Source organism: Anomalospiza imberbis, chromosome 7, assembly GCF_031753505.1.
Source record: "Anomalospiza imberbis isolate Cuckoo-Finch-1a 21T00152 chromosome 7, ASM3175350v1, whole genome shotgun sequence".
NCBI classification, from domain to species: Eukaryota; Metazoa; Chordata; class Aves; order Passeriformes; family Viduidae; genus Anomalospiza; species Anomalospiza imberbis.
The window spans coordinates 20261779-20285951 of record NC_089687.1 but is presented as its reverse complement, the minus strand read 5'-3'; the positions used below and the strand labels follow the sequence as shown (position 1 = coordinate 20285951).

The 24173-nt window shown below is 36.9% G+C and overlaps 1 protein-coding gene and 1 long non-coding RNA gene across 5 annotated transcripts in view; one reads left to right on the top strand and one right to left on the bottom strand.

Moving 5' to 3' along the window:
• Nucleotides 1–10808, top strand: part of METTL8 (methyltransferase 8, tRNA N3-cytidine) — a 43890-nt gene extending 33082 nt beyond the window's left edge. For both annotated transcript variants that reach the window (XM_068195862.1, XM_068195860.1), the window contains exons 10-11: nucleotides 3766–3820; nucleotides 9736–10808. The gene's annotated coding sequence lies outside the window, so the exon portion shown is untranslated. The remainder of the gene's footprint in view (nucleotides 1–3765; nucleotides 3821–9735) is intronic.
• An 818-nt stretch (nucleotides 10809–11626) lies between these two features.
• LOC137477131 (uncharacterized) lies at nucleotides 11627–24017 on the bottom strand. Of its 3 annotated transcripts, none has more exons than XR_011000813.1 (3): nucleotides 23215–24017; nucleotides 19728–23108; nucleotides 11627–13714 (listed from the first exon to the last, which is right to left on the bottom strand). It is a non-coding gene; the product is annotated as an uncharacterized lncRNA (long non-coding RNA). The 3 variants fall into 3 exon arrangements; XR_011000811.1 differs by lacking the exon at nucleotides 11627–13714 and adding an exon at nucleotides 17997–18332; XR_011000812.1 differs by lacking the exon at nucleotides 11627–13714 and adding an exon at nucleotides 17997–18332 and having other exon boundaries at nucleotides 23762–24017.
• Nucleotides 24018–24173: the final 156 nt, after the last annotated feature.

Sequence of the window (24173 nt, the reverse complement as noted above, 5' to 3'; positions counted from 1 at the left end):
TATAGCTACTGCATAAATCCAATATATAGTCTTCTCTGTAGTGTGTCCTGTTCAGCAAGAAGAAAAAGATGCAGTAAAAATAGATAGTGAAGTTTTTTCGTGTCTCTAGGAATGTTTATATGAAAACAGCTTTGGGAATTGAATGATAGACAATGTGAGAATGGCATATAATGTTATGATTTAGTATTTGGAAGATCTAATTTTTATCTTTACATTATACAAAAAGCAAGATAAATTAGTCAAGTTGGCAGGCAACAAACTTTCATTATATATATTTATCACCATGCCCTATTAAAACAAGGAATCACAATGTTCACAAGGCTAATAAGATTGGTGAGTTACCAAAAACTGGTTTGTTTAGATTTTTCCATTTTTATTTTTATATGTGTGAATGGGGAATTTTGCATATTTACTGTTCTAGATATTAAAATGCTTCAATTAAAAAGAACAAAGGAACAAAGAAATAACAATGCCAACACCTTTCCCATTACCTTTTTGAGATCCTAACATTGCTCAACATTCAGCTCAACAGCAGAGCTGAAAATATGCCTGAATACAAAATGGGTCTAGTAGACACAGTTACCAAATTAAGAAAAGATAGAGGGGGAAAAGGGAGAAAAATAGAGAACATAACAATTGGCATGACAACATGTAGTCCTGTAGCAATCATACAACACTTAGTATTTTATATGGAATGACAAATTCAGTATGGTTCCTGAGAGAGTGGGAAAGAGACAACAGTCTTGCCACACTTCCCTGTCACCCCTGACTGTAAACTGGCGCGTGGACAAGCCAAAGGCCAAAGAATGAAAATAGTTGGTTTGCTATAAGAGTTACGATGAGTTAATTATGCTTGGTTGAGAGTGGTTGTTTTGGAGACTTTCATTGCAAAGCCAACACTAATTTTTTCTTTCTTTAATGTCAGGCACACTCTGGCCTCCATTTCCTTCTGATATAACAAGTGCTCTTTAAATGGAGGAATGCATCTTTCAACCTGAATAAAAGGGTTGTTGTGCAGTGTAGCATTTAGCAGATGGGCTTAGAGAATCCAAACCTACCAGTAGTCTTTTATTTTACACTAGGAAAGGCTTTGCCATTTTAAGTGGCTCTGTTTGCTACATTCCCTACTAAGCACAGTAGTCAGATGTAGTTCTGAGGAATCGGGCAGCTTAGCTTCCAATGACATTGATTACACTCAACAGTGAGAGCATGAGAAAGAGTAGTGGGTGGAGAAGTGAAAAGGCAGTGTGAGGCATTTCAAGGAGGAGGTTTGCACTCTAGCACTTGCATGTGGGTGACAATCCTTCAGAGAAACAATTTTGACTCTGAAGTGGAGCTGAGTTGAATCTTCTGTGCTCACTTCAGGTTTATTCTCCATCCCTGCAAACTACCAGTGCAGCCTGTAGTTAAATGTGCATTTACTTAAAATGAAAATAACAGTAGTGAGAAGCTGCATTTTTAGCATGGAGCTCTGATTTCACAGAGAGACGCTGGCATGTTAATCCCTGTCATAAATGGGTGCAATTCTCAATGACAATGCTAAGCCTGTTTACACATGCGCTGAGCTAAACCCAAAGATGACACGCAATGATGTTCAAAATCATTCATTTAATCCCTTTTGAATTTTTGTAATCTAACAACCAGAAATGTTTGTGTTAAGAAAAGGTGACATGAAAAAGCTGTCATTGTCGCTGACCATGACTTTCTCTGACATATCGATTACGACAAACAGTCGCTATCTTATTTTAGATAAAAATGTCATCTTTTATTCAAGAGTGAATATTAGTGAATTGAATAAATCCTCAGTGATAGTTACCTAACTCTGAAATAAGATCTGCTTTTAAAATTAGAACAGTCTGAACTAGCTTATACAAAGAAAGAAAAACAAAACCATCCTGGCAGTAAGCCTACATTTTATTTTACCAAAGTTTATGAGGAATCAGTGCAATCAACAAGAACCTTGGGTTTAGTTTCTTTTTCTTTTACATGTACTTATTTTAATAGCAAAAGAAAGCAGATGGAAAAGGAAGCTGCATGGTACACAGTCTACAAAAAATGCAAGCATTATTATATCACTTAAGATATTTAACAAGCTACTAAAGCACACTCTTCTTCTTGCATCAATTGCCTGGAGGCAGAATATCAGAAATGGTAAATATTTATTTTACTTAGAAACAATCTCAGTAAAAGTCCTCAGGGTTTAATCTGAAAGAAAAAAAAATCTTTGAAACTTTGACCCAAATTTCCAATGTCATTTATGTCAGTTTAAGTCCAGAAGACTCTCAAAGTCTATAGAGCTTCTTCAAGATATTAACTAATTGCTCACAATTGGAATCCAAATTCATGGTGCCTGCTTTGGTTTTGCTTGGAGTAGAGTTAATTTTCTTCACAGTGGCTAGTGTGGTGCTATGTTTTAGATTTGTGCTAAAACCAGTTTGGTTGTATAGAGATGTTTTTGCTCTTGCTGAGCTGCAGTTGCACAGTATCAAGGCCTTTTCTGCTTCTTGTACTACTTCACCAGTGAGAAGGCTGGGGTTGCACGACGATATGGGAGCGGACACAGCACAGCTGACAGCACCTGACCAAAGGGATGTTACAAACCATATAGTGTCATGATCAGCATATAATTCTGAGGAAAACAGAAGGTGGGGGGCAACATTTGGAGTTACAGTGTTTGTCTTCCCAAGTCACCATTGCATGTGGTGGAGCCCTGGCTGTCCTGGAGATGGCTGAGCAGCTGCTGGCCCATGGGAGGCGGTGAATGAATTCATTCTTTAGCTTTGCTTGCATGCACAGCTTTTGCTTTACCTATTGAACTGTCCTTATGTCAACCCATGACTTCTCTTGCTTTTACCCTCATGACTCTCCCCTACTCCACCGGAGTTAAGTGAGTGAGTGGCTTGGTGGTGCTTAGTTGCTGGCTGAGGTTAATCCATGACAGGGCCTAATACTACCTGCAAAGATAAAATTGCAAACATTAAGGTGCAAAAATACTTTGTTCACTACTCTTATTTTGTTTAAGGGCTGAAATATGGTTTGCTCAGATATGTGTTTATATTTTTGTGTAGGATATTCAGAATTTTTTATCCTAATAAATTCTGCAGTGAGTAAGTTTTATGAAAATAACCAACCAGATAAGCATGATTGATTAAGGTAAGTGATTTGTATGTAAAATCCTTAAGACATGTTCATATTTGTTGTTTTTCTTTCAAATGCTTGAGAAAGTTACTGTGAGAAAGTATGCCTATTCTGAAACTTAGAAGACCTTTGAAGTCCAAAATAACAAAGTTTGTGAAGATAGAAAAAAAAAAAGCCAATAAGGGAAAAAATGGCTTTTTTTAATCCATTGTCAGAAAATGAAAATGCATATTTATACTTTCCTATGTTTTTACATTTCACAAACATTTTGTACCATAAGACTTTGCACAATGGTATGTGATTCTAAGGAAATACCAGTAAAGCAATATAATCTAAACTTATATTATGATTTGGGCTTTCATTTTTTTTACAATTATTCATTCTCCTTTTTCTAAATTAGTCAATCAGATTAAAAAAGAAAGCAAACATGACACTCTTTGGAAGTCACAGATAGATGAAGGTAATGCAGGCAAATACTAGCTAAGTGTTTCTGGTGGACTTTCCATTCCTACATGAGATCAAGAATACAGCAGTCTTATCTGGTGTGTTACCAGCAATTTTTTTGGTAGAGGTATGCTATATTTATGCTTGTGATACTTTATATAATTTTTATATTCTTTTTTCCAGCTACACTACCTTCTGATTTATCTTAATAAAGCTTTTGGAGACTCTCAAGTGGAATGTAAGTAAGTATTACTTGGATATTTTAAGTAGACATTACATAAGTATTAGTGGTTGTATTCATAAAGTGAATAAATAAAAAGTTTAACATAAACATGCATGTGTATCCACGTGTAACTACATGAACAATGACAATTTCAGGCCTCTTGGTTTTCATGGCCAGCTTGTTTGGTGAGATCAGCAATGAACATGCAAACTTTCCCCAGGGTAGCCTAGAGCAACCTTTTCTATCTCTCCAAGAGTTTCAGTACTCCCTCTTTTAAAAGCAAAACAAAGCAAAACCACAACAAAACAGTTATTGCCAAAGATAAGCCTAATAGGCGTAGATTATGTATATACATACATGTACATATGTATATGTGTATGTATAAAAGTAAAATGAGAACATAGAGAACATCAGCAGGCTGAGAGGTAGAGAAATGGAAATTGGCTGGCATCCAAGTAAAGAAAGGTCCAGCCATGAGAAAAAAGAAATTCTTTAAACAGGCATTTAACATGAGGGAAGAGAGAAAGGTTGTTCACTTAGTTTTTCCCTAAAAAAATGGTTGTATGGAATGAGTAGTAAAAGAAAAGTTAATAAAGGTCTTTCTATTATTAATCTGGAAAAGAGTACAAGCCATAACTTTCACGTTTGGACTTTTGAAACACTTTTATGCAAGGGGCCTGCTGGGGATCTGCATTCTTCTGCAGTCAGTATAGATGCTGAGTCATCAGGAAAGCTGGCCATTTGGTTTTTGGTTTCTAAATATAGAGGTGAACATTTAAAGCCCTAATCTGCTAGCAATGGACACTCAAATGCAGTGTTGGTGACATGAATGATTTCATTCTTAATAGGATTGTTTCAAAACCAAAGTTGTGCTTGTATGACTTGTACTTCTGAAGAACTATGATTTCTATGACTAAAAAAATTAATTAAAATTTAAAAATTATTAAAAGACATATAGAAGAGCAACAATTTCAGTCTTTGATAAGCATCAGAACCCTCTCATGGTAGCTTTTGTATCTTTGCTACATGCAGAGGAGGTTGAACAAGTAGACTTTGGAGGAGGGAACATAAAAGCAACCTAAATTAAGGAAGGAAGCATGGATTAAGCCTTAGAAGAGGTGAATTATGACTCTTTGATTGGGTTTTAGCTACTGTATTCAGCGAATAAGGAGTTTGTGTGAGTCTGCTGAAAATTGTCAGTTTGATAATAATATTATTGAATAATATTATCAGAGATTTATACTAACATCACCTTTGCAGTTGGTGTACTATACTAACATTCAGTACATAGATTGGTGTGGGTTTTTTAAATTTCTAATGAAGTTCTGCACACTTGGTTTGTTTGGAAACTTTGCTAAAGTAGGACCTATGACATTCAAAATGCTGTGACAGAATCAGAATTAACACAGGCATTTTCACTTTCACTTTAGATAAATTTGTATAATTCAGTCTCATGCAGTAGGAGCTCATTCTTAAGAAAGCAGGCTTTTACATCGGTGGTTCAGTGTTCTATTTTGACAGCATTCTGTGCCTTCTGCATAGATCCTGCTGGCTGAAGAGATGCTAGCTGAGTGCTTTGCCACTTGAAAATGTGGGACAGGGAGGGAGAAATCCTGCCTGGTCAGCAATATTATCAGTTTGGCTAAGCATGTACCAGACCTCAGCCGGTGACTCACCCCTGGCTCTCTCTGCTCAAATCTGCTGCTGCAGAGTGTGTGCAGCACAGGTCCATCTCCCCATCCAGCTACCAAGGTCTTCCAGGAAAGTGAGTCCTCCAACAAGCTGGGAGCTCCCGTGGGTATTGTTCTGGCAGGCCAGTATGGCCCAGGGGCACTCCAGTGCCTGGCTCTGCTTTGAGTGAAGCACATGTTTCATTGTTTAGATTGCTTACAGTCCAAGTGGGCAAAACTCCGTGTAACTGAATTAAGGAAAGACTATCTAGTAAGTGGATGGCAGCAAAGGAAAGACTGTTTTGAGGGAAAATATTTTTTTTTTTATTTTAACTTTGTGTCAAACTTTCATCCTGTGTATGCACAGTAGGTTTCAAGGGCTATTTTTTGTAGGTGAAATAGCTGGGAATGGAACTCTTTAACAGGATGTAAAAAACCTGTAGCTGCGTTAAGTGACAAAGCTCTGGCCATTGCATCCAACATGCCGTGCTTTTGTACAGTGGCAGTTCATGTGCAGCTGATTCATCGGTCAAAAAACCAGCCGTTACCTTACTATAGGATGTGAGCTTCAAAATGAGGCTGTGCCCTCGTTTTGTGTGAGAACTTAAAACAGACAAAGTTTGAGGTGTTAAAAGTTGGTCGGCCATGCGTGAGTTATAAAGCCACGACAAATTAGGAACTGATTAAATCTTGAAAATAGTTGAATTTTATAAATTTCCTTCCAGCTGGTGTAAGACTAAGATGATTTTACAACAAAAGGGGGTTTCTTGACAATATTATAGGAGCATGATGAGAAGAATCTTTTTTTGATTGAACTAGGACAGAGGACTCTTCTGGCACTTGTGCTAGAAGGTCTGGCCATAGCCATAACCATCTTCTGTGTTCCTCCCATGGAGTTTCTTAGCAGCATGTAGGTGGAGTCAAGGTCTCTGGGCTCCAGAAGATAAATGCCTAATATGTGACCTACAAGTGTATTTTTGCTATCTGTGGTAGTTATAAAGAAAACAAGAAAGTCCTGGTTTATTCCACTAGTAGAAAAATCAGTAAATGTTTATTATCCCATTTCCTAATGTTCTTTGGAGAAGACTGAATCCTTACTTCAATTATGCATGGTATGCTGAAGATATTAATTTGGGACTTTATTACTAGGTTCTATTGTAATCATTTTGGGTGCTGTCTTTGCACAGACTGAAAAACATTATACATCTCTTTTTCTTAATTGAACTTTTTACTGTTACTTGTCTATATTCTACCTACAACATTCCAAATACTAGTTAATTCATGTGTTCTACCATATATATATAATGGTGAGGCCTTGATACAATTGAAAAAATACACAATACAGCTGAGGTGGGACAGAGATGTGGAATGAGGTATTGATTGTCTAAAATACAGCCACAATTCCAGCTTAAACTCTTAACATTGTGTGACCAGTTATGTCTTGTTTGAACCTTATGTGAAAAAAAAAACATGGAAAATGCAAAATATTTACAAAACTTCTAGTGCATCTTTTTCCAGTTTCACTCGTCCCTGTTAGTTCTGACAATGCTGCCACACGACTAGTGGTGAAATTAAATTCCCCTAAAAACCACAAGTTTGTGGTATAAAATATACTTGTGAATTTCTCTAATGAATTAGCTTTGCCACAAAGGGCCTAGAGCAGCTTTATGCACAAATCAAGTCCCTCTTGTGAAAACACCTCTATTATGACACTTATAGTATAATATGATGTTTTCTTTCATGTGATTCCTAGGATGACCCTGTCTCAAATTTGATGCAACAAATATTATGAGGGTTCTGACCTCAGGAATCAAGTAAACGTTTTGCCATAGACTTCACTTAAGACAAGATCTCATCATAAAGAAATTCCATAGTCAGATCTAGAACTGCTGTGCATACCTTTTCAGGGATCTGTTGACACTTTGATGAGTGTAATATCAAGAGTTGTTGAGCTCTTTTGGCAAAATGAAAAAGAAAGAAAAAGAAAAAGAAAAAAATGCTGCAGTTTGAGTATATCTCTATGTTTCTGTGTTGTCAGACCTGCTTTTTAAATTAGTTTTTAAGTTTTTATAAGAAATGCTTTAATAAAATACTAATATGGAATGTTCTGTTCAGCAGCCACAGAAAAGAAGCAGTCCAGAGCCTGTATCTGCTCAATACAGAAAAGGCCCATAACAGAAGCAGCAAAATGACTTAATATGAAGAATTTTGGAAAAGGAAACTAAGCTATTCTGCATTCTCATTTATTAGACAGGGAGAGGGAACTGAAGAATAACCTTTAAGGAACTCAAATTGCACCTGAATAATTTGCATTTAGAAAGGATGTTCCTTTCATGTTCAATCGGTTTATTGAATCCATGCTAGATTCCTGTAAGTGCTACACAGGTTTTGCATCTCCAGTATGTTGCCTAAATGAAAGACTAACCTTTGGAATCCGGCTTGGCTGTATTACATTTATGTTTAGACTAATAGAGGTGAAGGAAGTCATTGAAATGAATGGCACAAATTCTCTTGGTCCTCTGGAAGCAGCTTTAACAACAATCTCACTTGGATGTTCAGAGTGACAGGAATTAACTGTACATCATTCCTGTACATAGGAACATCCTTCTCCTTGAAACAGCCTTCACAAATTCATGTTTCAGTAATCTACAAGGGCAGAGTGTGGTTGGGGCTGAAGGAGGAAAAGCTGAATATACTTTTCATTACTGTGAGAAATTAAAAAGAAGGCAAGTGCTTTGAGTGGTGAGCAAGTCTGCCTTCATTTTGATTCCACTAGTCTGCCATAAAGAAACTTCAAACAATGCCTATTTTACTGAACAAAGATACTTTGAAAATTATTGTCTTAAGGAGCTGTGGGGTTGGTGTGAATGTGGATAGAGGTAATTTTTTCCTTTAGTGTACAGTATATGTTGACAGTAAAATCTTCCTGCAGACAGTGGTTATAAGAAGTTTTGCCTTGTGGGTCACACAAAATACTGTATTAGAAGTATAAGAGAAATTTTGCTTTTTATGTGGGACTTCTTAATAATACACCTATTTCAGTCTCCTTCTGTTTCAGCCTTTATGTGTAGATCTCTCAGGTATCTTGAACAGTCTTTGTAGACAAGATAGTATTTAACAAGGTGCTTGAGACTTGTAATATTTTGGAATTTGTTTGTGATTTTTATGCAAAAGAAAAATCGTATTGAAATCAGACAGGAGACTAATTTGTGAATTATACTCAGGAAGTGTTCTGTGGAAAAATACCCAAGTCAGTAACAGGGAATAGATATTTAATATTTTATTTAATATACTCAGCAATAGACACATCAGGCTGTAAGTAGCATTTTTGAGTTTATTCCTACCATTGAGCACTTGTTTGTGTTAAGGCAAGGGGATAGTTTGGTTCTCATCCTGAAAAACAAGAAAAAACTAATGTCTTTGTGGACTCTGCACTCACACTGTCTTTAGGGGAACTTAGCAATAACAGTGCAATTGCTCTTTCAGCTGGAGTCTGGAATGTCCTGAGTTATTCTGAATGTGCATTAGCCTCAGTTATTGGCACCCCGGTCCCCAGATGGAATTTTTTCTTCCAGTCCTCTGCAGCATTCCTTGTCAAAAGGGCTACTCTTACCCTTTACCACATGATGATAGAAGGGCTAGAGTTTGGAATGACAATACTGAAAAGTGAAAACTTCTGTAGAAGAAGAATCATAATTTTTTAAAAAAAATCCCTATGTCATCTTTGCTTTCATTTTGTTGAATCCCATGACAAGAAACTATCCAGTAAACAGTTTACTATTGCTAAATGTCAGGACTAAATAACAAGAGCCATGGATAAGATAACCACCATAATAAAGGTTGCTAAAGCCATACATAAACAAAGGCTTCTCAGACAACCTGGATATTTTGTACGTGTCCCATCAGCAAAAAAAAGGCATGGCATGGCTGCAATCCAGCTGCTAAACTGCAATTGGTTATGAACCTGTGTAAGAAGTTGTCCCACCCTGGTGAATAATCATCTCATCTCACTCATTGTTAACTCACTACTTGCTCATGGTTGGGTTAGAGCGAAGGGGATATAGTAACATAAACAGCAGTAAGTTTGGCACTGAAGACTTGCTGCTAAGACAGAAGAATGCTGTATATTCTCAGAGATGGAGGAAGCAGCTCACCTGATCTTCTGTATCTTCTGTTCTTTGTTCTACCTTGTCAAAGAATTTGCTCTACCTATTTGAAGAATAATAGATTGGTATCAGTATTCTGTTCTATTTTCTCTAGGCACTCCAAGAAAGAGATCTGAACTACTTGAGAGATGTACTAAAGCTCAGAAATAAAACATAGATAATCTAGACCAATAGAACTTTCTGCAGTAAGAGCAAAGCTTGACCATGACAGTGTTTTCTTTGGAAACAGTTCAGCTCTGTCTCAGAAACTACAGATAAGGAACGTAAGTGTCCATATTTGTGTGCATGGGTGTGTAAACCAAAATAAAAATTCCAAAACAAAGCAAGTTGACTTGTTTCTTCCCAGCTCCACGTAGAATCATAGAACAACATAGATAGCAGTTGTATTGCTTTGTGCATGCCTAAGGTGTGGTCAGGAATCAATATAGAAATACATTAACAATAGAATGGAAAAAAACCAATGTGCAGAAATGTCTTGTTGCTATTTTGTTTGCCTCTAAATGTTGTTGTAAATGAATATGTGCAATTTGCCATGGATTATCTTTTATACTAAAAACTCAATTTGGAACAAGTTTTACATCATACTTCATAACTTCTTTGGATTTTAAAAAACTTTTTAATAACTTGGCATATGAATTTATGAGTGTACTGTCGTACTGTCATCAAAAAGAAGATCAAAATAGTGACTAGAATAAGTGAAAAGGAGATAGAACCGGCACAAAATCTGTACGGAACAAAGAAGTTACCTTTATTATTCAAAGTACAACTCCTGTTGGGAACTTGCCTAGGTATCATATAAATCATGATGGAATTGGTCCTCTAATGAAGGACCATTATGATGGGAAGCAGGTAGTCTCCATTTGAAATAAAAAGCTAGGCACAATTATACTGGTTGTTAGCGTGCAAGCAGCTAAAAGAGCACTGTGTGTTATTAGGCACTTACCCTTACTACCTGAAGTGGAATTGTCTGATTGGAAAATTGGGTGGGACTTTCAGTGGAAAAAAATGCAAATTGTGTACAAAGTTGTCTGTATGAATCTTATGACTGATTTTAGTGGTTTAAGGTTAAGTTTTCTTGGTAATGAAAGAAGTATTTTGGCTGTTCCTGAGGACTGTAAACTTTATTAAGCACATGCATGACGAGTAATCTGATAGCAAACTATGTCTTTTTTGCCTCCCTAGTCCCTTAAACATTGGCAGAATCCTTTCATCTGAGATAGGCATTACTTTCACTGTTGTTTCTATGACAGATGAATATGAATGGTGAATCTATCTTTGGAAGGCAGAAGATGAGATGCCTTGTCTTTTAGTGGTCAAGTCTGATAGACATCCTTTTTTATGTGTCAGTATTGAGTCGTATAAAAGATTTTTCAAAGTGAAAATAAGTTTTCCCGAGAGACAAAGGTAAGAAATAAAGGATTAGTAACTCCTACTGTGAAATTCTAGCCCTATTTCTAATGCTAGGTTAATAGTTGGTATTTGTGATCATAAAGGCCTATGATTCTAATGAGAGATTTGCTCCTGACTTCAGGATGATCACAGTTTTACTCCTATGGAGCAGTTGGGCTTTCCTAGGAAAGCTAATGTATAAAATACAACCTCTGCCAGCACATAATGAATGCAACATGATGGGAAGAGGATAACATTGAATGACATCCATAACCAATAAGAGCTGCTGTGAGCATCCTGTCAATTGGTGTACTAATGTTAGTCACCAGCTTGATTAATGACATGGAAACACTCACTCTTTCTCTGAATAGTGTCTGAGTGCCTTCTGCCAGAGCAATGGAGATCACCTTCTGCTGAGCTTATACATATATGCAGGAATAGAGCCATTATGGGTGCTTCAGTGCAATTTGTGTGCCTCTTCCAAATGAAGGGAGCTCTGAGACATCATTCAGTTTGTACCTGCCTGTGTTTGTTTGCACATGTAAAATCAGCTGACTCTCAGACCAAGGGCTGCCTCGTAGCTTCAAGCTCAGCAGTGGCTGTAGTCTGTGTTAGGGAATTTTTCTGTCGCTATAAAAGAGAAAACAAGACTAATACTAAAGATGGCCCCAGATTTTCTTTCCAATGATTTTCCCTGAGAAACTTGAAGTTTCTTAATCACAAATGGGAAAACATTTGAAGAAATGTGTGTACGTGGTAGAGAGAACTTGAGAAGGCAAGAAAGGGATTTCATTGAATAATTTCCAAAAAGTAAAAAAGAATTGTTTGTATCAAACCAGAGGGAAACAGAACAGTAGTGTGAGAGTCCTTTTACTGTCTGAAAATACTGAAAATTTTACTCAAGACTGGGTAAAGTTCTGCATTGTGGTATTAGATGTCAACATCCTGAGATACTCAGCTTGGCACAGTGAGACCACTTCATTGCCTCATTTCATGCTAGTGTGTTTCAGGCTGTATGCTAAATATGTCCAGAACCTGGTTTTTTATTCTATGTGCAATAGATTAAATTCTCCTGTTTTGACAGGGAATATCTTTAGCAGTATGCCCTGAAATGCCTTAGGGATTCAAGCTGTCCTTTAATCAATGCTGCAGACGATGCGGTTTTGATTTTTTTTCTCCAATATATGAACTATAACACCAGATTCATCCTGGCATACATCTGTCAGACCAGACTGAAAGCATTCAGTTAGAGCCACTTCATTACCAGCACAGGGCCAACAAATAGGGGACAATCTGAAAAAGGGGGATTGAAATATAGCATAGATGAGAAATATATCTCAAAATAAAGTCATAATGGAGGATATAAATTGCAGAGCAATCCAGACAGCAACAGGACATCCTCAAAATATGCTACAGCATCTGCATATTGATACTGACTTTTACAAATATGCAACAAATATGGGTTGTTTGTGAAATAAACAGCTATAGGTCAAGAGGTAATATAAGAGAAAAAACAACTTTGCAAATATAAATATTTATTATTAGTGGACAGTAATTGCTTCCTACTAAAATTGGCAAGAATTATGAACTAAGCCCCCTTTAGTACTTATTGGAGAATTAGAAGGCTAATGAGAGAGTGTAGCAAAAAAACCTCTTCTGCCTTCTAGAAAAATCAGCAAAGCCAGATCATAATGAAGAATACTCTAGTGTATTGAGAGCTACTGGGCTGCAGATCCACCACTAAAAATCTCCAGTGCTTGATACTGAACCAAGAAAAGAAAAATACAAAATGAAAAATCCTGCATTGCCTGAAGGACATGCAGAATTCTTTCCCATCTCTATTTGTTGTGATTGTTAATACTCGTGTGAAACACTGCTGGACTGCCATACAGCAAATTACCAGCAAGAGATGAATGTGTCTGGTTTGATCTTCGAGCTTCTTTGATAAGATGCAGGTAAGAGTTAATGTCATCTCTACATATTGTGCCATGTTTAAAATCTGCTATTCCTTTCTGGGTCTGCTTGCTGTTTCAGTCCTTAACTTTTCTTTTTTTAATGTAGCCATTGATTACACCCCAGGATACGTGATTCATTTGAACTGCAAAATCCCTATTTCTTGTGGTACTAATAAGCATTGTGCCTAGTGAAAGCTGTACCAGAAGAGAAAGGGAGGAGGCCTAACAGGCTTGACACTGTCTTTTGTCTGTGCTGCAGCAAGGGGAGAAGGAAAGATGTATAGGAATTGTCTTATCATCATGCGCATATATACATGTACATAAGCATTTTTATTTGTTTATCTAATCTCTTGGATGCTTTTTCAATGCCTGTCTTAACCCTTTGTTCTTGAAGTAAGCAAGGAAAAACTGTATGACAGGCATTTAATTTTTTTCTTTCTCAAGAACAGCTAGTGTCCCTTGTGCTGAGAAGAAAATGGGACTATGTGGAAAGCTAAATTTCAATTAACACATCAAAGGGCAGTTTGTGGTGTCTTGCCTATAACTAGGGTTTAACCGAGTTGCAGGACTGGGAATTTTGCGTTTTCCTGTAGGCTCACTTACTGCATTCTTACCTCTCCTACTTTTCTGCTCTTCCTCTGCTTCTCTGAAGGGGACAGATGAAAGCAGTATAATCTTGTTGAATATGGTTCTTGCTGATGAATTAGATGAACAGCTGCGGGGAACAGTCTAGGAATACAATTTGGTGAAAAAAGAGATGAGATACAAAAAAATTCCCTTATGATGCCATTCATCCCATATTATACCATATTGGTGGAAAAATGGGAAGGCCTAAAACTCAATTTCACTTTGAGCTGGTTTAAAAAGAAGCAATTGTACATACATTGCAGCCACAAAAACATATATTTATAAGCACAGACTTTTACTTTGTAGGTAGCAACTGCACAGCTGTATACATTTGATTTTTTGCATGCATAAGAACTTACTTTTACAGGCAAACTATTGTACTTTCTTCTCAGTATTACCCAAACAGTTATGCTAATTTTTACATTATGTAGTTCATCTCTTTTCTTTGTGCTTTAAATCTGCTTGGGAAGGGGGAGAAAATCCTACATTTTGGCATGCAGGACAATCAAAAATCCAATCCAGAAAATGGAAAAGTCATTGGTGTGTCAGTATTCCTGCAATATCCCTCCAGCTCTCATTTTTACATTGTAAAAACCCAGCATGCAATTGTGTGTTAGGATTGGAAATTAAAGCTAATCTCCCCAGTTGCCTTATGAATGTTATACACCAAATGAAGCAATAGCATTTTACTTTCTTTTCTTGCTAGTTTAGTGAATTCTTTCACAGTACTTTTTTACCTAGCAGAGTCTGGGAAATACATAGAGAATTAAACACACCTGTCTACAGAAATGGGAAAGAATTACATTGATCTTGGATCAATTGCCATTTAGTGTGGTTCTAATAATTCCCATATTTTGGAAAGGTTGATGGGGATTTTGGTAATATAGAACCTGCTAAAGCCTTTGGCCACACATCCCATGTTTTAGACTAGATATCTGTGGTTTACTGACTTGTTTCCTTTCATCCCACTGCAGGCCAGTAGTAGGAGCTGGATTCTTTTCTTGATTGGTGAGTTTAAAACAACTGAAAACCTTCTTATGCTATGTACATTTTATAAACTACAAGCTTGGTCTGAAAACATAACCATTTTAGAGTTTTAGGCAAGTAATTTAAAATAAATAATTTAAAAAGTTATCCTGGAACAGATTTTTTTTCATGCTTAGAAAAATGGGAGCGGCCTTCTTGATAGTTACTAAAAATGGAAAAAAGAAATATGTATTTTTTAAAATTAACTCTTAGAAATAATCTAGAAGTTTAATAGTAGTCATGAAGATTTCAACCTAAGTGATATTTTGGTTTCTTTAATAGGGATTGCACAAGTTCTTGGGATGGAAGTGTCATCAGATCAACTGTAACTATAGCTTGACACTCTGTGTGTCTGTGCATGTGCATAGCTTGATTTTATCTAAGTATCAGTAACAGTGATACCTAAAGCTACTGCAGATAAACACAGGTTTCTGATGACAGCATCTTAAGTACAGGAGGAAAGCTCTTATGCAGGTTATGTTTATAATACCATCATATCCCTGAGGTGCTGACAGAGCTTCATTCACAGTTTTTCTTTGAGTTGTTTTTCTGTATTTTACGTTTCACTATTTCTTGGTGAAAATAATTGATATTACTTTGCTTTAAATAATGTAATGACATTAAGAATTAACATAATAATAACTTTTAGTACCCTGGTTATTTTAAAAGAATTCAAAATCTCAATTTGACTTCTTAATGGTTGTAAAGGGTATGTTTTGGACAATAGAATTGTATTTTAAAAAATAATGTAATTAATAAAGACTAATTCTTTTGACACATATATGTATAAAAAGCACTAAAGCTCATTTTCTTAATAATTTTTTATTTTCTGAATTTTTATTTTACGTGGAGGTTTGTTTTATTTCACAAAGGCCTTGGCTCCGCAATTGTAATAGTTGTTCCGCTTGATCTGTAGCAACCAAGTTAAATGAAACAGGTTCTCCAGTCATGAAATCATTACAGTGGAGGAAAAAAAAGAAAAAAAAAAGAAAAAAAAAGAAAAAAAAAGAAAAAAAAAAAAGAAAAAGGAGGTCCAGTCTATCCCTGTTGTGGCAGGAAATGGGTAACTAGGTCATCCCTGACAGATGTTTGTATAGGCTGCTTTTAAAAACCACAAATGAAGGGGATTCCACAACCTCATAAATCTATTCCATCTAATCTAGACTTTAGGTTAAAAGGAATTTTTTTGTTGCTGTTTTTTAATTTTTTGTATCTAGACTACTCTCCTTTGATGCAAATTAAGCAGTTGTTATAATTCAGATGTGTACAAAGATCTGTTGACCATGACTTTCTGTATGCAACCTTTTATGCATTTTACACCCAGTCTTCCTTTTTCTGAGGCAGCAAAGCCTCATTTCTTCAACCTTTCCTTGTAAGTCATATACTCAAAATATCACTCTTGTTGATTTAATTTCAACTCCATCCAAATTGTTGAAATTGGAGTGCATTGCCCAAAATTGCACAGAATGCTCCAGCTGAGACCTCAGCAGCACTGAAGATTGCAAAATAATTAGGTCCTGCATCTCACATACTGCACACTTCCTAATATATATTGGAATGTGAAATGCCTTTTTGCAACATCATCATGTTGACTCACATTTAGTTTGAAATCCACTTGAACATTCATATCCTTCTTTGCAATCCTGTTACCTTGTTAAAGCATCATCAGGTTATATTAATATGCTCTGTCTTATTTTTGTCAATTTCAGTCTGTCTAGTATAAGCTTATTTCAGTTGTAGCTTCTCACATTATCTAAATATTTTGGATTCTGATCTGCTTACCTGTGTTTGCAACCCCCTTCCAGACTCTGCAAATTTTACAAGTTTACTCCCTTTCTCCCTTTTCTATTTTCCAAACTGTTCAATGAAAAATTTAGTAGAATAGGATGGATGAGAAGTCCCTGAAGGATGTTACTGCAGTGCCATCCTACTCTGTCAGAAAACCATTAAATAAATACTTTTTGGGAGAAATACTTAACCACTTTGTGTATCAACTGTTACTTGACTTTGTCTACACCATTTTTTGTATTGCAGGCAAAATTAGAGAGGACCCAACTAAAGACTTTGTTAAAGCACAGATACCATATTTACTGCTTCCTTCTTATTCAATAGGCCTGCTGCCCTTTCTAGGAAGGAAATTGGAGAGGTTTGACACAATGACAATCCCAAGATTTCATTTTAAAGCCTTACTACCTAATTGTTTTCTATCAGCATGGTTATTTATGAGAGGTCAATGGCATTCTGTTTCCTAAGGCACTATTTTCATAATTTCTAGTCTCCTCGGACCTCTCTTGTGCTTCATGAATTCTCAAAAAACCCAAACCGAAACAAAAACCACCTCCAGAACACCCTCCCCCTGCTCCCATCCCAGAATCATCATGCAGAGATTATTTTATCTTTTAAGTGCTCCAGGGTAACTTTTAGCACATTTTCCTATGGAAATACAGTTTATACGATCCCACATATGACCAGTCAAGCCACACCATGCCTTTTGAACTTGTTGCTTACTCTCCAACTGAAGTGGACCAAGTAGTTGTGGTCTCAGAGATACCACATTTCTAAAGATTTTGTGAAAATAAGCAGGTAAATAGAGAGCCTTCCATGGCAACAAGGAATTCAGTGTAAATGAAACCCTGATATCAGGTACTGGAAAACTCACAGAAGAATGTTATGAATATTCCAGCCATAAATTTCAGTCATACTTTTTGCTCTGAGCTAATGCAATCAGGAGACACGAGGATACAGGGAGGCTGGCTTTATCCACTGCTTTCTGAACTACGTGTTTAAGTCAGCAGGATTGCAAACTGGCATTTCTTAATATTGCTTAACACATTCCTTCCCTTTTCTGGTCTGTGTGTCTTAGACCTTCGTTGAAATTAATTGCTTTGCATGTCTGACACTAAGATTTTTGTAGACACATTAGGCAAATAAGCTTTGAATATTTCAGAATTCTTTGTGTCACATTATGTGCTTTTACTAGATAGTCTTTTACTTGAATCTTTTCCTAGATTAAGGCATATAGCCTCTAAGCCTTCATCCTTTGTTCCTTGTGTGAGTTTACTATTCTTTTAAACTCATGTTAGTAATCAGTTCTTGTTTTCACCATTTTGAGTGATTTCTTTCTGTTTTTCAGTTAACCAAATAGCTCCTGATGAAGCCTTGCTGCTCTCTTTCAGTGCTTACTTCACATCAGGGTAGTCTGCTGTTGTGCCTTTAGTACACTTCTTTCGGTAACTGTTGGCTCTCCTGTACTCCTATTTCTTTATGAATTTCTTCCAAAAGATCTCCCCACCTGTTCATTCCGTGAGCCAAGAAAAATCCACTTTTGGAAAGCCATACTCTTTCTGTCACTCTATGCTTTCTTTGGCATCATTAACTTTATTGTTTTGTGATCAGTTTCGTATTTATTTATTTCTTCCACCTTTGTCTCATTAGAAAGCATTAACTGATGAGTTAAATATGCAAAGCAGCCTTTCCTCTCTTATCTCCCCAACTGTCTCAGAACCCTGAAATAAAAGTTGTTCCAAATCTGCTGACTATGGGGCTGTTATCTTTTTTTTGGAGGTGTGCTTGGACAGAACAAGGGGTAGGACACTGAACTGAGTGGGTGTCAGAACAGCTGGAGCAAAGCAGCTTCCCTATTCCCAGCACAGGGGGCATTGCAGAATGATGCAGCAGACCAGCTCATCTGGAGCTGGAAGGGAACAGAGGCAGAGAATCTGAAATTAGAATACTGTTATTTTACCATCTAATATTTAATCATCTGTCAGGCTTATTGTTGGTGTTTTGTGGCTAAAATTTGAAGGCTTTATTCGACAATTACGAAAAAACCCCAAACCAACAACCCTGAACTGGTTGTCTGTTGCCTGAAAAAAGCATCAAGACATGCCCCATTGCTATTGGAAACCATATACAGACACGGCTCTCTGCAAACACTGTCTGTCTCTAATGGCTTAAAATCAAAGGCAACAAAATAAGCTCCAGGCAAGACAGATACTTCAGGAAAGAAGATATAAGGTGTAAAGAGTGAGACAGAACTATGAAAGACATGTGGGAAAGCATGAGCTTAAAAAAACAGGGAGAGGAAACCTGACAGATAAGAGGGGCCTGTTTACCTGAGAGCAGCATTGTAAAAGGAATAGTCTGAATGTAGAAAAAAATTGCAGGGAAGAGCAGACAAGTAGATTGCAAGGGACATGGGAAGAAAAGTAATATAATAAAATGAAAACAGACAGATTGGGAGAAAGAAAATTAATGTAGCATCCATCCAGTTTTTTTTTTTTTATTTCTTCACCAGGGAACATTTAAAAGCAAATTACTTTTTATTAAAATGACATTAAAGTGAAGATTGTAAAACTCTCCTTGATTCTGACTGGAATGTAGCTAATAATCAAAGCAGCTAGAGCCGGAGTCAAAAGGAACATTATTTGCATGGCAAAAAATATCCCCCAAGTTCTGTTTCATTTTTGTGTTTGGTTTGACAGGAAGTTGTTTGCAGGCTTCTTGGAGATTTGGAACAAAAATCATTGTAGCAGAGGTGGATCATTGGATCTGAGTAATGGTGATGATATTAAAGGTATAATAAATGCAGTTTATGACAATTACATAAATGATAAAAATAGATCTGTGTTTACACAGTGTTTGTGTCTAGTTCTTAAATGTAGGCCTAATGTGATAACATTGTTTTCATTTTAGCTTCTCTGCATCTTGATAAACTGGTAGGGAATATATATTTGCTAGTATATTATTTATGCATGTTTTTGTTACCTTGCAACTCAGCGTTGCCAGCAAGTGCCACAAAAAATTGTAAAGCATGTAGTGCAGTATATGGCTTAAGAATACAGCTCTAATTCAGTGAGCCTCACAATTGATTTGAGTTCAAAATAACTCTCCTATAAAAGTGTTCTTGCACTAAACCAGTTTTAGAAAACTTTAACTAAACTTTAAAATTAATGTTAGTACAATTGCAACATTCCTATTTGCTCATAAATAGAAATGTTTTGTGAGAAACAGGTGCAGAAGCTGTTCCAATCTGAGATAGTGTTCTACCACAGCAATGCACTTGCTGCTACAGTCACATGCATTTTACCTTGTAGTTGTGCCAAAACTGCATTTTAAATCTTCTGACCTACAAAACACAGACTGGAAGATTCTAGTCATTATCCCAACCCAGACTGGCCAGGAGCATGTTGGTCTGATCCAGGGAGGGTCCATACATGTGCTCATCTGTGTTAGGAGAAGGAAGGACAGAGTGTTCAAGCTACAAACTTCCAGCATTCACCAAGACAGAAGACATTATTTTTTTCCTGTTATGTTTTTGCAGCATATTGCATTACATCTAACCTAGAAATATCATAAATACATAATTTTGATGATGGAATAATTTCAGCATTTTCTACACAAGGTGCTATACCAGTGTGTCCATGTAGTTGCAAGAAAATTTTTCTACTATGCTTGTTAAATCAGATTGGCTGCTGGTGTTGGCACAGTTATAGGATGTGTGTAGGTCTTTCTATGTATGGGGTAGGTGAGTGCAGGTGTATACATATTTTTATGCATAAAATTCATAAATACTGGCAAATATACAGTGAGGCATACTGTAAAAGCTTATGCTTTAAGAAAATACTGCTACAGGTCTATTATCTAGTGCTAGGCTGACAAGGAACTAACAAAGAAATTGAAACCTCCATTTCACTGCCATTACAAATAATTGAGGGGATAAATCAAAGGATACCAATTCTTGTTTGCTCTACAGTCTTGTGCCAAGTCCAAGGAGATGGAAGAAGCTACATGTAAAATAGATGCCAAAAGCATCAGAGGTAAAGACCCTAATGATTTCTGACTCTTGGCATTTCCCTGGTTTGTAGCTGACAGAGACTGATTTAAGTTTGGAAGCATATGGTTTAGCATATAGTTTAGAGCATATAGTTTACTACTGTCCAGGGATATTGTCATTTCTTGTAACATTTCACTTTCCTTCCTAAAAGAACCAGCCTGCTAAATCAATTTCCTCTTCTACCTCTACTTCTTCCAATCATCTCTTGAATTGGAGGCCTTCCTTCTAATTACTGACATAATTTAAAAATGGTCTTATCTGGAACCTCTATGTTAACATCCATTATTTATAGAATCAGTTACCTGGCGTGGTCAGTTGCTACGCCTTGGTATTGCAGTATCTGCTGCTTGCATGAAACCTAAGCCAGCTAATAGCAAACTGACTTTGGTGGGAAAAACAGAAGTAAATATATGCAGTTATTAACAGCATGTAATATTTGATGTTACTAGATACAAATCTTTCATGAGGACACCAAAATGTATTTAGTGCCTATGAACAATGAAGGTGAAGGTCTCAGAACAGGGAAGGAACTGCCATATCTCTGTAACTTGTCCCAGAGTCATAGCATATTCTTCCTTAAGAACATGTGGGCTAAACTCTGGATTTTGTGTAATGTTTGAAATTATGTCTCTTTGTTCTCTAAAGGATGTATGTGGGAATTTTGTAATTGACATTTGACCTGAGCACACAGTAATCTTTATAGATGCAAGGTAGATGTCTCCAAAAACTCACTCCTGCTGTAATCTTCCTTATTGTCACTATTCAGACCATTAATTCTTTTCTTTAAGCACCTTCCTTTGCTATTTGCCAGGTAACTTCTCTTACTTCCTAGAGATTGTGAACTTACTGTGGTAAAAGTTTCTTGCATGGATAATTCCAGTGACAAATTTGAAAGCTCTTACAATTTTAATGCTTTTCAGGATTTTGTTGCTTACCTTTTTTTCATCTTTGGAATAAGGAAAATTACTTATTCTTTTCTGTTCTTCAGCTGTCCTCAATTAGAGAGTTACTACTGCCATAAACATTGCTAACTTTTATTTGACACATTCTTATGAGAAAAACAGCACACAGGCTTTTCACTCCTCTCTGTTTTGAACTGAGTTTTGAGGTCCTCTTCCTTAGGAATTAGCAAAACTAAATGAGTTTTCTGGGACTTCACCTAGAGTCAAGTTTTCCCTTGTAGGTAGGTGTGTGGCACCTTATTCATTGTTATCCAAAGCAATCCCACTGAAAGCTGATTCCCTCTACCTACTACCTCGAGTTATGCCTGATGTTAATGGTATGCAGTATTCACATAAACCTTGACAGCAGACTGTTTTGTTCCTAAAAACTAGAAGGCAAAGAGAAAGATTTAATATTCATTGTATTTTTTAAAAATACTTAGTAATACTTAGTACTATTTGAGTTGGATTTAGTATTTAATATTTTGGGCAGGTGATGCTGACTGACTACTCACCACTGTGAGAGAAAGGCCATCTCTCTGGCCACTGCATCTTAAAGTTTTATTGCAAAATAAACACAGGGCATTCAAAGAAAAGCATCATGTACATTTATGATGCTATTTGATAAGGGAAGTCATTTGAATTTCTGAAAGGTACTAAGGAAGGTTTCTCTCCTGCCATGATACTATTAAATTCATAACACTGAAGCAGTGTGGCTTTATAAATAAAGCGGTACATTAAAATCAGTGTCAGCTCTAACTCAATAAGAAAGTAGATTTTCTGTAAACTAAAGAGAGGAATATACCCAGCTCCATGTATTCTTGAAGTTATATATGTTGTCTCATCTGGAGATGATCTATATAATTCACACTCTGTTTTCAATCTCTACATCAACAACTCATGAAACAAAGAGATAGAGCTCTACTATGTTACAAAATGCAGACTCAACCCATATTATGCAGCAGGTACTGTGTTCTGCTGGGAAGTCCTGCAGTACATGCCCACTTACTCCTGGCCTCTTGATGAGGTGTTGTCTAACACATTATGAGATGACAAAGATCTGATTATTTTTCATAGTGTTAATGTTTGAAAATATAAAAGACACTTCAGCATTTTTATAATATTTAATCTGCATGTCTGATAGAGGAAATAATGAATGGAATCTTTTTCATTATGTCCTGTTCCCCTAATCAAAGCAAATAATGCTTTATTTAAACAAGAAGTCTTAACTATGTCAGTGGAATGATTTGTAGGCAACAGTTTGTAAGCAAAACTGGAAGAAAGAATGCTTGCTTATGTATGGTTTTGTAAGGATAGCAGGGGTTTGTATGAAGTGGATGCAAAGGGGTATAAACAAAGAGACAATTTCTTAATTTCTTTCACTTACTGCTTTTTACTTATCAGATTTTAAAAGCAGCATGCTGCAACAGGATATATTCATCAGGAAATGAGATGCATGTTCACTTATGCTATCATGGATTGTGGGATTATGAGTATGTTTAGATGTAGCCTAGCAAGAATATTCTATACCAGCTGCTAAGTATTAATATTGCAGTCAGAGTGAACTAGCACTGTTTTACTTCATTCCCAAGTATTGGAAATTTCCTGATAAAATTTGCTTACATAAAGTCTGAGAAGTCTTTAGGATTAAGTCCTTAAAAGCAAGTCCTTGTTGAAATATCAGATCATCTCTCTAAAAAAAAAAAAAAAAAAAAAAAAAAAAAAAAAACAAAACAAAAACAAACTAGATATATGCCCTGGAACAGACTTGTTTAGCAAGTAAACATGCTAATTTTTACTTTAAGTTAATACCAAACTGCAAGGAAACTTCCAGCTATGCTGTATACTTGTGGGAGGTGAAGATCTTAGATAATTTCACAGATGTCACTTTAAAAGGAAGAGACAGAATTAGCAATATGTGTGTTGTGCAGAGAGCTGCAATCCAACATTAGTAATCTATTCCTGTCATTCTCAAATAGAAGGGAAAGTAGGTTAGTAGATGGACAGGATGTCTCCACACAGCAACCACAAAATAAGCACCATGTCTGAATGATGGAGATATTCTTCATATGCATAAAATGCAATATACCTGCAACCCGTGATTTTTTTGTAAGTAATCAAAGTCACTGTTATCCTTGTTATATAAAATATATTTACCAGTCGCACTGGTAAATTAAAAGGCTTTGTTTCAGAAGTGACTTTCAATATATCTCACATGCTCAGTCATTATGATGTTAATTTCAAGGAAGGAAAAAGTGAAAAATTCGGCTAAGTTTGCACTTTAGTCTCTAAACTCAAGGCAGAGAGGGACGTTTTGAAATTTGCCAGGTCGGTGTTGGTGCCCACCTGGGAGCCCCAGCCTGGTGGTTGAAGCGGGTGAAGTGGTGGGCCTGGTAAATGGCTCCTGCCCGACTTCCAGTTCGTCCGATGGGAGCTCCCGCTCCTCAGCGAAGCGGGTTGCAGCTGGCGGCCAAAGCCTTCTCCCTCGGGACATCAGCTTCTCCCGAGTGTCCCCGAGTGTCTGCTGCCACACCGTCCTGTCCGGGAAAAGAACGCTGAGAAGCGGCAGGCGCCCGAGAGCCCCTGAACAACGTTCCCCTGGATCGCGCTGGGAAGAGCTCGCTCAGCCCCGCCGCTGCCGCCCGCACTCTCGCAGCGGCGGGCTGGGCTCGCCCCGCGCGGCCGCACGCCAGGGAGGTGTCGGGGCGGCGCGGCTCCGGCCCCGGCCCCGGCAGCCGCGCGTACCGTCTCCGCCGCC